The sequence below is a fragment of the Orycteropus afer genome, unplaced genomic scaffold (genome assembly GCF_000298275.1).
Source record: "Orycteropus afer afer isolate SDZICR_OR568_19922 unplaced genomic scaffold, OryAfe1.0 scaffold00661, whole genome shotgun sequence".
Classification (NCBI taxonomy): Eukaryota; Metazoa; Chordata; class Mammalia; order Tubulidentata; family Orycteropodidae; genus Orycteropus; species Orycteropus afer.
This window is the reverse complement of record NW_006922248.1, coordinates 450118-465033: the sequence shown is the minus strand read 5'-3', so window position 1 is coordinate 465033 and position 14916 is coordinate 450118.

Here is a 14916-nt window from a genome sequence, read left to right as displayed (position 1 = left end):
TTTTTTTTTTTTTTTTTTAATGGTATGTGGGTAGCATCTGATCACCTCTGGCTTCACAAGGGAGAAGGAGGATCATTATCTGTAGCAACAGCCCAAGGCTGATTCCTTGAGGCGGAGGTCAGACGTACTTCCACCTTCTAACGTTTTACCAGTTGACACCAGCCCTCCCTCCCACTGTACTCTCTACTTCTCTTCTGGGTTTGATAATCATTGCAATGGCCACACAAAACCCACAGATAATACGATTGTGGGGTTTATTAGGGAAGTAACAGCTTACAATTCAGGATCAGAAATGACCCAAGATACAGTTCTTACATTATGACAGCCCCTTAGCAGTTCCACAGGCCCACCTCTCTCTGGCCCTTGGCCTCTGGGCCTGTAGTCACTTGGCCTCTGTCCTGCAAGTGTTTCTCTTTTAGCTCTGGTAGCATAGTGGCTAAAGCATTTGACTGCTAACCTGAAGGCTGGCGGTTCAAACCCACCAGCCACTCCTCGGAAGGAAGGCTGGGCAATCCTACTTCCGTAGTGTTACTGCCTCGGAAACCCAAGGAGGGGTCGCTATGAGTCGGGGCCGACTCGACGGCACACAACAACAACAACAACAAGAGGCTCCCCACTCTGTCAGTGGCATTGGCCAGTGGTACATAGCTCTAGCTCCATGGGTTGGCAAAATTAGCTTCCGCAAGTGCACAGAGGGACCCCATTCTTCCAGCAAGCCACCTGCCCAAAGGCACTCAGTTTCTCACTCTGTGGACCATAGACCAGGAAGCCCACTGCTTTGTCTAGTGTTGGTCTCTTGGTTCTGCTGCCTCTGCTGCTGCTGTTTGCCACCTTTGGTGTCATAGCTCTCTATTTTCTGGGTTGAGGAGGTTCAGCACAGGATTCTCAGGTCAAAAGACTCACTTCATTCCTGGCTCTTCTTACTTAATGATAGTGAGATCCCCCTTTCCACCCCTGGGATGGCTCATTTTAAGCCTAACAGGGTGGGAAAACTGACTAATCCCCATGTTAGTACTTCATATACCTTATTTGCATGGTCCTACCCCCACAAGGCTTATTTCCATTATTAGCAAGCTATCCAGTTCCCTTGATGGGCCACAAGCACCTCACATTTGCTCTGGTGGCACAGCGGGTAAGGCATTTGGCTGCTAACCAGAAGGTCATTAGTTCAAACCCACCAGCTGCTCCATGGAAGGAAGATGAAGCAATCAGCTTCCATAAAGATTTACAGCCTTGGAAACTCTACAGAGGTCACTATGAGTCAGAATTGACTTGATAGCAGTGGGTTTTTTTAGTGGATAGAATGAGTCATTTGGTGGGAGTTACAAAGACTTTGGCTAAAAGGGCTCCATTAAGTAATCCAACTGTACTGTATATATAATTTATTTTTTTATTGTTATAAAGCCATAGATAAGACAGCATTTGCTAATGCATGTATTAATTTATTTAAACCTTCCCACAACCCTACAAAGAAGGTGCCATAATCATACCTACTTATGGGTAGAGAAACTGAGGCATGGAGAGGTGAAATGACTTGCCTGAGGTCACCAACTGGATCTGGTGGAAACTGAACCTATTTGTTTTTTATAAACCTGCGTCCCCATGGCCCTTTGCCCCATCATCTTAGGCTCCAACTCTAATGGGCCAAGTGGGTTCTAAGTCTCAGCCTAGCGCAAACACTCTTATCTAGTTCAGACTGGTACACCCATTTCGAGTCATCCCCACCCTGGTAGGTCTCCCAGCCCCCTCTGTACCCTAATAAACTACTGAGGACTTTTTCCCACCTCTAATGCTTCCAGGGCCCCTCAAGCCCCTTACAGCACTTCTGTAAAATTTTCCTCTTCACACAGTATGAGGGTGTGTGTCTGCCCCAAAGGCCTAGGAGAACCTGGGGGTTGGACCATGGCTGAGCATGTCTGGGACACAAGGTCACTGCTAATAAAGGTTAAGATGGCTGGTTGGCTGCAGCACCACCCAGGACATATCTGCCAAGCAGACAGGTGGCCATGCTAGCTGCTGAGGGTCCTCCCTGGGCAATGCCAGACAGATTGCCAAAGTTGCCTCCCTGACTCTCATTTCATCTACATGGCCACACTGACTACCCCCCACACACACACACCATAAGACTGGGCCTCATCAAGCCATCCTGCTCTGTGTACTTCAGCCAGGAGACCCATTAGCCCCAAGCAGAACCCTCAAAGTGACCCCTCACACACCTGCTGAGCCCTCCTGGCTGTGCTGCTCCTGACTCCTGGTGGAAGTTTGAGGGTCTTGTTCCCCCATCCATCTCCACTCACAGGCAAAACTCTGGATGGGAGAAAATAATGGAGCAGAAGCTGTTCCCTCCCGCCCTTCCTCCTACCCACAACCACTGACTAAGCACCTACTATGTGCTAGACACTGGGGATTTTCTGGTGAACCCACAAGTGTGTTCCTTATCCTCAGCCCAGCTCATAGAAGAGAAAGACTTTGACCAACTCACTTAATAATTACATAACCGCAAAGGGCCACTCATTCTACGAAGAAGTGATACCAGGTGGTTCTATAAGAGTCTCACAGGGGCACTTGAGCCCATCTTGGGGGTCAGCGAGGGCACTAAGTGCCCCTTGATCTGACAGCTGCAGGATGCCAAGGGGTTAAGAAGGTAAGGAGAAAGAGGTAACTATGGGGAGGAAATGGGAAGTTCTTGCATTGTGGTAAATTGTAGTCAATGTCATGAAACAAAGTATATGTGAAGTGCTGTATGGAAAGTGAATTTGCTCTGGAAACTCTCACCCAAATCACACACACACACACACACACACACAAAAGACTCAGGTACCCCTCCCCCCCCCAAAAAAAGAAAAAGGTAAGGAGAATACTCTTGTGAGATAGGTGAGCAACAGCAAAGTGCCCCAGGACCCGGAGTGCGGGTTGCTCACCTGGGGCTGAAGCAGGACCAAGGAACGATTCAGAAAGAGCTGAGAGAGGAGGCTGCTGCAGATATCTAGGCAAGCGATGGTGGAGGAGGGAGAGGGTGGCTTTGAGGGCTGTTTAGGAGGTGAGCTAACAAGGACCTGAGGAGAGAAAGGCGTCAGGTGGGGAGGCTTCACAATATAAGGGTGCCTTTTTCCGAGTCAGAGGGTGGGGGGAGGGAGTGTTGTCAGGGAGGAGACCCAGGACTCATTCTGGGGTGTTAAGTTTGAGACTCCCCAACCCCCAACCTCTCTATCACAGAGGCCTCCAAGGTCACTGCACCCAAATTATCTGCCCTGTTTGCCCTCACTCACCCAGGGGTAGGAACTTGGAACTCACAGGTGGTGACTCTGAAAGTGGAGAGCCTTCTCTCAGCACCCAGTAAGATTAGGCCAAAGCCCCATCAGGGGCCCTGGGGCCCACCCAGGCTGTGCCAGTCTCTGGGCTTCTGTAAGAGCCCATCTTGAGCATGGATGTACACATGAGTGTGGAGGACCTATGCACACATGTGAAGGGACATGCTGTAAGTAGGGAGTATGTATGTGGGGTCTGGTGGTACACAGTGGGGTTGTGGGTAGAAACATGGAGATTCATGAAGTTTGCTGTGGTAGTTAATGTTGTGTGTCAACTTGGCTGGGCCTAGTGGAGTGGCTGGGCAGCTGGTGGTAGTTATTCCCCATAATGAGACTGGCAGTCAGCTCCATGGTGGGACCTACCCAAGCAGATGAGTAGCTATTTAGAGTTGTGGTCTGCTTCCCATTTGGGAATGGTCTCTAGCTTAAGGCACACTTGAACCCTGCCTGTAGCCATGTTGTTGTTGTTCAGCAGCCTGCCATGCTCTGCCGACCTTGGGACTTTCAATGGACTTGAATTAGGAACATTGGGACTGTGGCTTTTTACCTTGGGCTTGTCAGCCTCAGCAGCCAGCAGCTGAGTGAAGAAAAGCCTCCAGCTTCAATGGGCCAGGAACAGGAGGCAGAGCTGAATACTAAGGTTCAGAGGGTTTCACCCAGCACCTAGAGCCTGGCACTTTGAACTCAGACTTAAAGCCTCCAAATTGTAAGAATAAACTCCTGTTCTTAAGGCCACCCCATTTGTGGTATATTCCTGTCAGAGCAGCACTAGGAAACCAGAACAGCTGCTGTGGGTGGATGTAGGTGAAGGCTGTGGCTGGGGCCAATGCCTGCCATGGCTCCAGCATTTGTGGTTCATACTTAGGATGCCAATCCTCATTGGTCATCAAGAGGGTCAACAGTCCTGCTGCTGCTACCCCCAGGCTTGCAGGAGGATTTTCTCAATGCTATTTATGGTCATCTTTCAATAGCCTGCTCTCTGCTTTGAAGAACTCAACCTGACCTTGGGTGGCCTACCCTCTGATCTTGTTTAGTCAAAGCCCTGGCTTTGGATGGTCCAGACTCTTACCGTGGGTGATTGTACCTCTGACCTCTGGTTTTAGGTGGTCCAGGCTTTGGTCCTGGATATTTCAACCTTTGACCTGGGGTGGTCCAGCCTCTGACCTTGGATGTCCCAGACTCCAGCCTTGAATGATCCACCTTTGATCTTGGATGGTCCCGCCCTAACTATGGTCAGCCCACTCAGCTCAGATATTTCTGGCCAGAGTTCTCCCTGTTGTGGAACTTGGAACCGACTCTTTAGGGACTTTTGGGTGACACCATGCCTCTTACTCAAGAGCTGCCTCCACTGACCACAGTTGGTTGTCTCAGAGTGAGACACCATTCTTTGCCTGCACTTCCCCCAAGCATTGGACAGCTTCCCTCCAAAGGCCCTACTACTATCTCAACTCCCTTGGTCAATATCAGATCAAGTCTCTCTATAACCCTGAATTTTCCTCCCTGCCTTCTCTCTGTGACTCTTCTCCAAGACAGCCCTGGTCTCACTTCTTACATGCAGCCTTCCCAGACCTTCTAGGATGGAGCATACCCTTGCCTGGGCCTCCCACAGTGTCCCATACCTCTACCATCACAACACTCACACAGGATGACAGTGTATCTGTGACCCTTTCCTCCACCAGCCAGGGAGCATCTCCAGAGCTGGATCTTGTCTACAGCATCCCTTTGTCCTCCACGTCACCAGGCAAAAGGTTAGACTTAAGGCAGGCTGACAGGGGTGAATGAGTGAATAAATGAATGAGTGAATAAATGAATATGAGAGGCAGATACTCACTCCTGTATAGCCTAGGGAAGAACCACAAGGGGAGGCAAAATTGATCATCTCTCCCCCAGCCTTTTGCTGTATCCCTGCCTATCACTCATCCACCCACTATAGGTTGTCTCGTGGGGCAGAAACTTCTTTGAAAAAACATGACCTGGGTGGGTTGAAATTTAGAGGATAATTGTACCAGCCTCACCTCCACTCACCCAGCTCATGGCCATGGGGCAGGCAGGGGCCTTCTGGGGACACCATGCACCCCTAAGTGCCTGTGGGGCCACCGGGATTCCAGTTCATACCTCACTTTTGCCACTTCCCAAGTGTAGGACCCTTCCTTCCCAGGCCTCAGTTACCACATCTGCAAAGTGAGGATGAGGCTGCAACTCATGGACTCAGAGACCTCATTACCCTTGTACAGCCCCTGGCACATGGCTGAAGGTCAAGATCTGTGAGGCCTGAGGTGGAAAAATACTTTTGAAATCAAAGCAGGTGGTTCGGTGGTAGGATTCTTGCCTTCCATGCAGGAGACCTGGGCTCTATTCCCGGCCAAGGCACAGCCACTGCCCATCTGTCAGGAGAGGCTTGTGTGTTGCTTTGATGCTGAACAAGACTCAGCAGAGCTTCCAGGCTAAGATCAATCTGAACGTTCCTCAGTTGGTGAAGAGAAAAGGAAACAGGGGTTCATCCATCCAACAGAATAATATTATTTAGCAATAAAATGTAACCAACTATTGATATACAACAACATGTGTAAATGTCAAAGCCAGATTCAAAAGGCTATAATCTGTGTGATTCCATTTATAAAACGCTGGAAAAGGCAGAACTACAGGGATGAAAAATAGATCCAGTTGTTGTCAAGGGCTGAGTTGGGGACAGGAGCTGACTAGGAAGGGGCACCAGGGGGCTTTTTGGTTCTATATTCTTCCATATCTGTTCTGAGAGTTGGTTACAAGGTGTAAACATATTAAAAATTCATCACACTTCATATTAAAACTCTGTCCATCTCCCTCCATGTAAATTATACCTCCTGGAGACCCTGGGTGGTGAAACTGTTAACAGGCCTGGCTGCTAACCCAGAAGTGCCTGGAGGGAAAGGCCTGGGCAGTGGCATCACTAGGGCTGGTATCACCCATCGTGGTAACGCGTGGTGTCATACATCCCCATGGACCCCCTCCCATAGGAGACCATACAGAATCCTTAAAAAAAAACCACTGCCTTCAAGTCCATTCTGACTCATAGCAACCCTATAGGACAGAGTGGAACTGCCCCATAAGGTTTCCAAGGCCATACAACATCTTTCCCGAAGCAGACTGCCACATCTGTCTCACAGAGCCACTGATGGGTTGGCACCCAAGCGCTTAACCACTGGGCAACCAGGGCTCCTACAGAATTCTTAGTAATGCTTATTATCAGTTTTAATCATAGACAAATATGTGGTAAATATAGTTGTTGCCACTCCTCGGAAGGAAGGTTGGGCAATCCTTCCGTAGTGATACTGCCTCGGAAACCCAAGGAGGGGTCGCTATGAGTCGGGGCCGACTTGACGGCAAACAACAACAACAACAACATAGTTGTTGCCATGAATTGAGAGCTCACTCACTGCCATCGAGTCAATTCTGACTCATAATAACTCCCTTTGGGTTTCCGAGGCAGTAAATCTTTACAGAAGTGGATCACCCATTCTTCCTTCTGTGGAGTGGCTGGTGGGTTTGAACCGCCAGCCTTCTGGTTAGCAGTCAAATTCCTTAGGCACTATGCCACCAGAGCTCCCTGAGAGCTGACTAGACAGCAGCTAATAACAGCAATATCAATGTTTATTGAGGGGGACTGGAAGCTAAGCACCGTTCCAAAAGCTTGATGTGGATTATCATATTTATTCTTCACAGCAGGCACCTTATGAGGGAGGTGTTTTGTCTTCTCCATTTCACAGAGAAGTTAAGTGACTTGTCTAAAGCTGTGAAGAAATGAGTGGCACAGCCAGCAATCAACCAGTCTGTCAACCATCTGTTGATGGCCCTGCTGTTGGAGGGTGGGTATTGAGCAGGGGGTGCGGGACTGAGTTGGGTAGAAGGGACCATGGGGCAGAAGCAGCTCATGCCAGCTGGGGCAGTAGGCACCAGCCTCCACTAACTCTGATCTCACCCCACCCAGTCTTGCCCTGCATTCCCTCACTCTGCAGCAAGTATTTATTTAACACCAACTCTGGGCTAAGCACACAGCAGTCGACAAGACAGACAAAGTCTCTGCCCTCATGGAGCTGACATTCTAGTGGGGGAATCAGGCAGCAAACAAGATAAATCAAATCCATAAAGTGAAAAAGTGAGAAGAGCCAGGGAGAGAAAATTAAGCAGGGCAGGTGGACAGGAAGTGCAGAAAGTGCAGGTGCTATTTTAGACAGAATGGGCAGAGAAGATCTTGCAAAGAACTTTGATATTTAAGGACTCATAGCAACCCCCATTGGGTTTCCAAGGCTGTAAATTTCTACAGAAGTAGATTGCCTCATCTTCCTCCCACGGAGCAGCTGGTACATTTGAACTGCCAACCTTCTGATTAGCATCCAAATGCCTTACACGCTGTGTCCCCAGAGCTGCCTTAACCAAACCAAAACCAAACAAAATTCACTGCCCTCGAGTTGGATCCGACTCATAGCGACCCCTCCTTGGGTTTCCAAGATGGTATCTCTATGGAAGTAGATTGCCCCATGTTCCTTCTGAGGAGTGGCTGGTGGGTTTGAACCACCAGCCTTCTGGTTAGCAGTTAAATGGCTTAGGCAGTATGTCACCAGAGCTCCTAAAGAAGGGTGTTATGTGGACACCTGTGGGGAGCATGCCAGGCAGAGGGAATGGCACAGGTATGCCAGGAAAGTTTGGGAAGCAGCCAGGAGGATAGTGAGGCAGGAGGAAGGTGAGGTGATGGGTGGGGTCAGACACACAAGGCCTTGAGGCCCCTGTGAGGATTATAGCCAGGAAGACCTGTGGGGAGGGGACTGCAGTCCTCCAGGGAAGCTGGACTGGTAGCTAGACCCCTGGCAGCTATGGGGTGGGGGTAGGGGGAGGAGAAGAGCCAGGGCCTCATTGGCAGCACATGCTGGTGTCCATGGTCGGGCTAGGAGCCCACACTCAACTGTTCTGAACAGCAACTGGGTCTCCCCAGGGCCCTATCTCCCTGGAGTCCCCAATTCACTGTCCACCCAGCTGTCCAAGGCAGAAATCCTGGAGATGCCTGGATGCCCTACCCTTGCCTCCTACCTGTCCAAATGTCACTTTGTAAACATGCTTCTGGACTCCTTGGGTGGTGCAAACAGTTAACAAGCTCAGCTGCTAACTGAAATGTTGGAGGATTGAGTCCACCCAGAGGCACCTCTGAAGAAAGGCCTGGTGATCTACTTCTGAAAAATCAGCCATTGAAAACCTATGGAGCACAGTTCAACTCTGACACACCTGGGGTCGCCATGAGCCAGGGTCAACTCTATGGTAACTTTTTTTGGTAAACATGTCCCAACCAGTCTCCACCTGCCCTGAGAAGACTGCGTGGGTCCATGCCCCATCACCCATCCTCTCCCTTGAACAACTGGGTGCTTGGACAACTGAGTGCCTACTTGCCTGAGAGATGTGTTCAAACTGCAAATCTGTTTGAGTTGTTTTTCTCCAACTTAAAACCCTGCACAGGCTCTGGGGGGAAAGCCCCGCCTCATGTCCTTGTCCTGGCTATGTGTGTGCGGCCTGGCCCCGCCCACCCAGTCCCTGGCCTTCCTGTGGTCATGCAAGCATTCCCACCCCTTGGCCTCCGGCTGCTGCACCCTTTCCTTCCCCTTTTGCCCATTAATGCCTCTGTCCTTCATCCCCCATTCTGCTCCCAGCACGGCACTCCTGGCACAGGGGGAGCACATGACATTTGGGGTTATCTGACTGATGTCTGTCAATGCCAGAGGGCAGTGTCCTCATCTGTCTTATTTGCAGCTGTGACCCCAGGGCCAAGCATTCAAAATAAGCACTCAATAAGGGTTCGGAATAGGTCCTTGGGCTGTTTTGGCAGTGAGACAGAACAAAGACTTAGGTTTGAAGTGGTAGACTCAAGACTTGGGTTGGGACAGACAGACTTTGAGCAGTTGAGCAGATAACGACTTTGAGCAGTTGAGCAGATAACTACTTTGAGCAGTTATCTAGGATGAAGCTTAGGGGCCCCACCAGGGCCACCTGCCCCCACGCCTGCCCAACCATCCTGGGGAAGCTATTTTCAACTCCTGGAAAAAGGAAGTGAGTCAAGGTCTGAAGAGGCCGGATGGACAATCAGCACCTCAGGCGCGAGGGATGAAGGCCTAGCCGGAAGGGCCTTGCCTGGCCCAGGGAAGCAGGAAGGAGGCCTGGAGGAAGAGGATAGGAGGGTAGACCTTCTCCCCAGCAAAACAGGCAGCCCATGAGGCCCGGGCGGAAGCCAGTGAAGTCAGCACAGATGTGGCCACCCAGCCCATTGTTGGGCCACACCTGAGGCTAGCACAGCTGGGCAGGAGTGGCACCCAAACACCAGCCACTGACATCCACCCTGCGCCTCCCTGAGCTGCGCTTGCACATTATCTTACTTAGCTCCACATGATGTGAGGGTCTTATAACCCCATTTCACAGACGAGGAAACCAAGGACCACAGAGAGCAAGGGGCTTGCCAAGGCCACTTAGTTAGGGAGAGGCTGTGCAAGGATTTGAATCCAGGATTGTGTGACCATGGGGATCTCTTTGGCCTCCAAGCCTCAGGGAGTAACTGGCACCCAGACTCCAAAGCTGCTCTGGAGGCTGGTACGCCTTTCATTGTGGCCAAGAAAGTTTGGGGAAAGGTGTCTGAGGCCCTGGTCAGAGCAGTTTCAGGGAATGGCACAGGGATCCAAGTCTTCCCCAGGCCCCTGGACCTCCTAGTCCTAGTCCCGGCTCAGCCTCTCCCCTTGAGCCTCAATTGCTCCATCCTCCCTGAGGAGGCTTGGCTGGCAGGGTTGGGTGGAAGCCAGGATCTTGGGGCTGGGAAGGTCTCCAGAGCTGGATCTATCTGAGCAAGGGACTTGGAACAGTTTCTAGAGGCCAGAGGACCCCCTTCCTCCCTGTATCACAGCCCAGAGCTCCAGGGCCCTGAGATGCCTGGTATTGGATGGACAGTGGGAGGAGGCCACCATGGGGACTCCTCTCATGAGCAAGGGCAGCACAGGCCCAACTGTAGGGCCTACAGGAGGTGGGAGGACCCCATGGCACTTTTGCTTCCTCAACTGGTGCCCCTCACCCCCACACACACACCCACACACACACACTCTCACTTCCTGCTGGGTGCCCACAGGCAGAGCCAAGGGCATCCATGGCCTGAGCTCCAGCCCCAGGACCTGGGGTCAGATGGCTGTGCTGCTGCAACAGGCACCCTGGGCCCAGCCCAAGGCCCAGCCCAGGTGCCACCTGGTCACCCTGTCAAAGAAGCAAAGGCTGGATGAGCCCCAGATGGCTCTCTAGGTTATAATCCTGGGTCAGGGTTTTCAGGAGGTTTTTGAAGTTTTCTTTCTTTGTGTCTGAATTTTCTGTTTTCTTCAGAAAATGTGTAATATTTGTGTTAAAAAATAAACATGGGAGGGGGGAGTTTTTGATCAAGAGGTGTGGGTTCCAGTGGGTTTCTATAGGGAGTGGGAGGTCAAAGGGCATGGGCAGATATGGGTGAGATGCTGGGGGCTTGATGGTGGCATGCAGACAACCTTACCTGCCCAGGGCCTGTCACCTACCCATATCCCAAAGAGGGGACCCTCAGCTTCATTTTGCATTGGGAAGATGGGACTCAAACAAGTGCCTGTGTGGGGTCACCCAGCCAGGCAGAGCCAAACCTGACAGCTCACCCAGGCCCTCCGCCATACACAACTTCCAGGGCTGGGCCACAGTCCCCACCATGAGGTGTGGTAGTAGTGAGACCAGCTCTGCAGTGTCCTAGCTGGATGGCTGCCACAGGGCGCTGTGTGGCTTCTCTATGCCTTGTTTTCCTCACTGGTTGAGTAGGGCAGAGCCAGGCACAGGGTGCGTGATAGGTCAGCATTGGCTGTTCCTTGAGAGACATTTGTCTGTGTCATGTGCATGGGAATGGTCTGGGGGACATTATTACCTGTGTTAGCATCCAGTATCTGTGATGCATCAGTCACAGTTATCCAGCTGGAAGGTATAAGAGTTGAACCTGGGGTGCCCACCTCTGTCCCATCTCCCCCCTCAAGTCTTTCTCTCTGCACTGGACCTCAAGCAGGGCAGGGTGCTGATGAGGTTGAGGTTTGGGAAGTTCGAGCCCCCTCCCTCTGGGCCTCCTCATGCCCACCCAACACTGGTCCCACGTGGTTGGGGAGGGGCAAGAGGTTAAGTGAGGAGCCTTAGAGAAAGCTCTTAAATGCCTGAAGCCTTGATATGATTAACAGCAGGTTTGAGTGTCCCCAGCCCATAATTCACTTCCCATTTGCATGACCCTTGGCCCCTACCCTGAGGATGCTGGGAGAAGGCAGGAGGGAGGTTGAGCTATTTTTAGCACAAGGCACTGAGGGGCAGGATATGATTTATGGGGTGGGGGTTCTACTTGTATACCTGGACCCTCCCAGCCAAGTGACCTCACCACCGTAGCACCAATGCCAGCCCTGGTCCTTGCTAAACTGGTTAACGAATCTACAGGATGAATCTAGGCCTTATGCTTGATCCATTCAGGTTAGCTCACCAGGTGGCACTGGTATCCCCATTTTACAGAGAGGGAAACTGAGGCTCAGAGAAACAAACCTAACTGCCCAGGGTCACACAGCCAGAATGGTTGGAGCCCAGCCCTTGTGCACTGTCCCATTCAAACCCCTCTGTACCTGTGCCCCCCACCCCAAACCCCTACCCCTCCCAGAAGTAGACCCTGACCAGATAGTGAGAACTATAGAGCAGGGACTGGGTCCCCTTCAAATGGGTAGTTCAGTGGGTATTCCCCAATGCCCATCTTTGTGCCAGGTGCTGGGCACACAGTCTCATGCTGAAGAAGAACCATAAATCAGTGTGACTGGCCCATGGTGAGAGGTGGGGCCTGAGAGCAGGAAAGTGTTAAGACCAAGTCAGCCTTGGAGGGGAGAGTCAGGGATGGCTTCCTGGAGGCGGTGACACCTGGCAGTGGGGCTAGGGATTTAGGCAGGGGAGCAGCCTGTGCAAGGACACAGAGGCAAGAATGACCAGCTCATGCCTTTCCCTTTTGATCATCCTGCCTACACTGCCCCTCACCTCCAGACCTCCCCTCCCTGACCTCCCACCCACACCCATCCTCTCCTGGCAGCTCCTGAAGGTGGAAGGCAAGGCGAGGTGGGAATCCAGCCCCACAACTCTGAATTGAGAAATTGCTTGGAAAAAAAAAAAAAAAGTAACATTAATTCCATTGTCTCCACTCCCAGATCCTGCCTCAAAAACAAAAACAAAATCAAACCCCAGCTGGGAGGGAGGCTTTATCCGGCAAAGAAAAAAGGAGCTGGCAAATATCCCTGCTCCGGCCACAAAGCTCAACAATTACCCGTTTGGTGGCTGCAGGGAGGGCAGCGCTGACACCTCATGCTTGCTGTGCGTCTGGGGTTTTGCTGACCTTTTCACATAATCCCAAATAGCCCAGGGAGGCAGGTGTCGCTGTTGACCAGCCCCTTTTACAGATGCAGAAACTTAGGGGCCTGGCCATGTGTTCTCTGTCCCACAATCAGGGGGACTTGAACCAGGGTCATTCGCATCCTAGACCCTACTAGCTTGCCTGGTCCTGCCTCAGCTGACAGTGATCTCGGAGCAGCTAATGAGGGAGACCTAATGAGGGTCAGTGCCTACATATGCAGCTACCTCTGCTGACACTTCCTGGGATAGGGAGCATATTCCTCACACTCAGACATTTTAAAAAGCATTAGCAAATTGTTAGAAATGTCCACTCCCATCCCCACCTTCAGCCTGGGTTATAATCTCTGCCCAGCGGATGGAGGCTCCACAGTGATCGGCATAAGGACTGAGAGTGGAGTTTCAGGGGACACTTTGGCCCCCATGGTCTCGGGGAGCCTTTCCATAAATAACCTTCCAGCTTCTGGTCAGGTTTGGGGTCAGAGTATTTGGCAACCCTGACTGGCTGGCCTAGGGCATTCCCATCAATGCCCCTCCATTCCTACTCCTGTCCTTACCTCATACTGATTAACCTGGCCTGGCCCAGCTTGAGACCTGTTTTAACCCCCATCTGAGATCAGTATCCACAAAAAAGATGGGGTAAGTCAGTGCCCCTGTGGTGTGATGCAAGGGGGACTGTCACCATCCAACATTGTCTGGAATTCCACCATTAGAGCTTAACCCTAGTCTGCTGGCTCTGGTGAGGGCTCCAATTATGAAGATGGAGAGAATGGGGCAGCCCCAAGAAGACAGGTAGAGTCAAGCCCCCTCATGGCATGATGATGCCTTTAGGGGACTCCTTGTAGCTCCTCCTAGGACCTGAAAGAGCCTTACTCCCCAAGGCCTCTGACAGCCCTGTGGACAGCATCACCCACCCCTCAGTAGGGACAGGGAAGGAGGCCCCTTGGTGCCAGGCCTAGGGCTGGGGTCTACCTGTCTTCACCACAGTCCTCCAAGATGGGCATTATCAAGCCCATTCGAAGGATGAAGAAGCTGAAGCCCAAGGCACTTTAGTGGCAGCTCCAGAAGCAGCAGGAGGCTTCTGGGACAGGCCTAGCAGGCCCCATGGAGGGGCTTGTGCCTCCTTCTTCCCACTTCCCTCCAGGATTGACCCCATCTGCCTCTGGTTCAGCTTTTCCCAGCACCAAGGCCGGAAGCACAGGTCCTGAGTGTTTGTTCAGGCTGGGTGGGGGCTCCAGGCAGGCGAAGCGGAAACAGCCACAAGATGTTTGTCCAAGTTGAGGTCAGTCGCCTCCACTGGCAGGGAGGAAGGCAAAATAGCCAGAGGAGGCTTCCTCACCCTCAAAGGGGCAGGGTTGCACCCACTAGGTGATTAGTAGATAAGGAGTGAGGCCAGGGAAAGATGCTAGAGATGCTAGCACCTCCCTCAGCCAGAGGCTCTGGCCCCAGCCCCAATCTCCTTCAATTCCCCTTCCCTGTCCCCCACCCCACTTCCATCAATCCCACAGGAAACCTGCAGACTCCACCTCCCAAAGAGTCTGCCTGCCTGAGGTCTGCACAAGGGCTAGCTCTGGGCCAAGGACCTCTGTCTGCACCTAAATAATGGAAGAGGTGTGAGGATCCGATGGGAAACCCCTAGAGTTTCCTGAGGGTGGAAGTGCTCTGGGCTTTTGCTAATTTGTTTCTTCAACACTCTCTTGAGACAATTCCACACCCGCTTGAATGGGCAAAGTGTTAAAAAAAAAAAATCTGACAACACCAAGGGCTGACGAGGATGTGGAACAACTGAAACTCAAACAGTGCTGGTAGGAGTGTGAAATGGTGCAGCCACTCTGGAAAACCATTTAATAGTTTCTTAAGAATTCAAAGACTTATCATAGGAGTCCTGTGGACACAACAGTTAAACATTTGGCTGCTAACCAAAAGGTTGGTGGTTCGAAACCAACTAGCAGCTCCTCAAAGATTACAGCCAAGAAAATCCTATGAGGCAGTTCTGCTCTGTCACATGGGGTCATAATGTGTTCTGCAAAACACCTCAAACTGTAAACAACCTGCACGTTCCTCAACTAGTGAATAGAAAAGCAAACGAGGATCATCCATCCAATGGAATAATACTATTTAGCAATAAAATGTAACCAACTATTGATACACAAGGAGCTCTGGTAGTGTAGTGCCTAAGGCA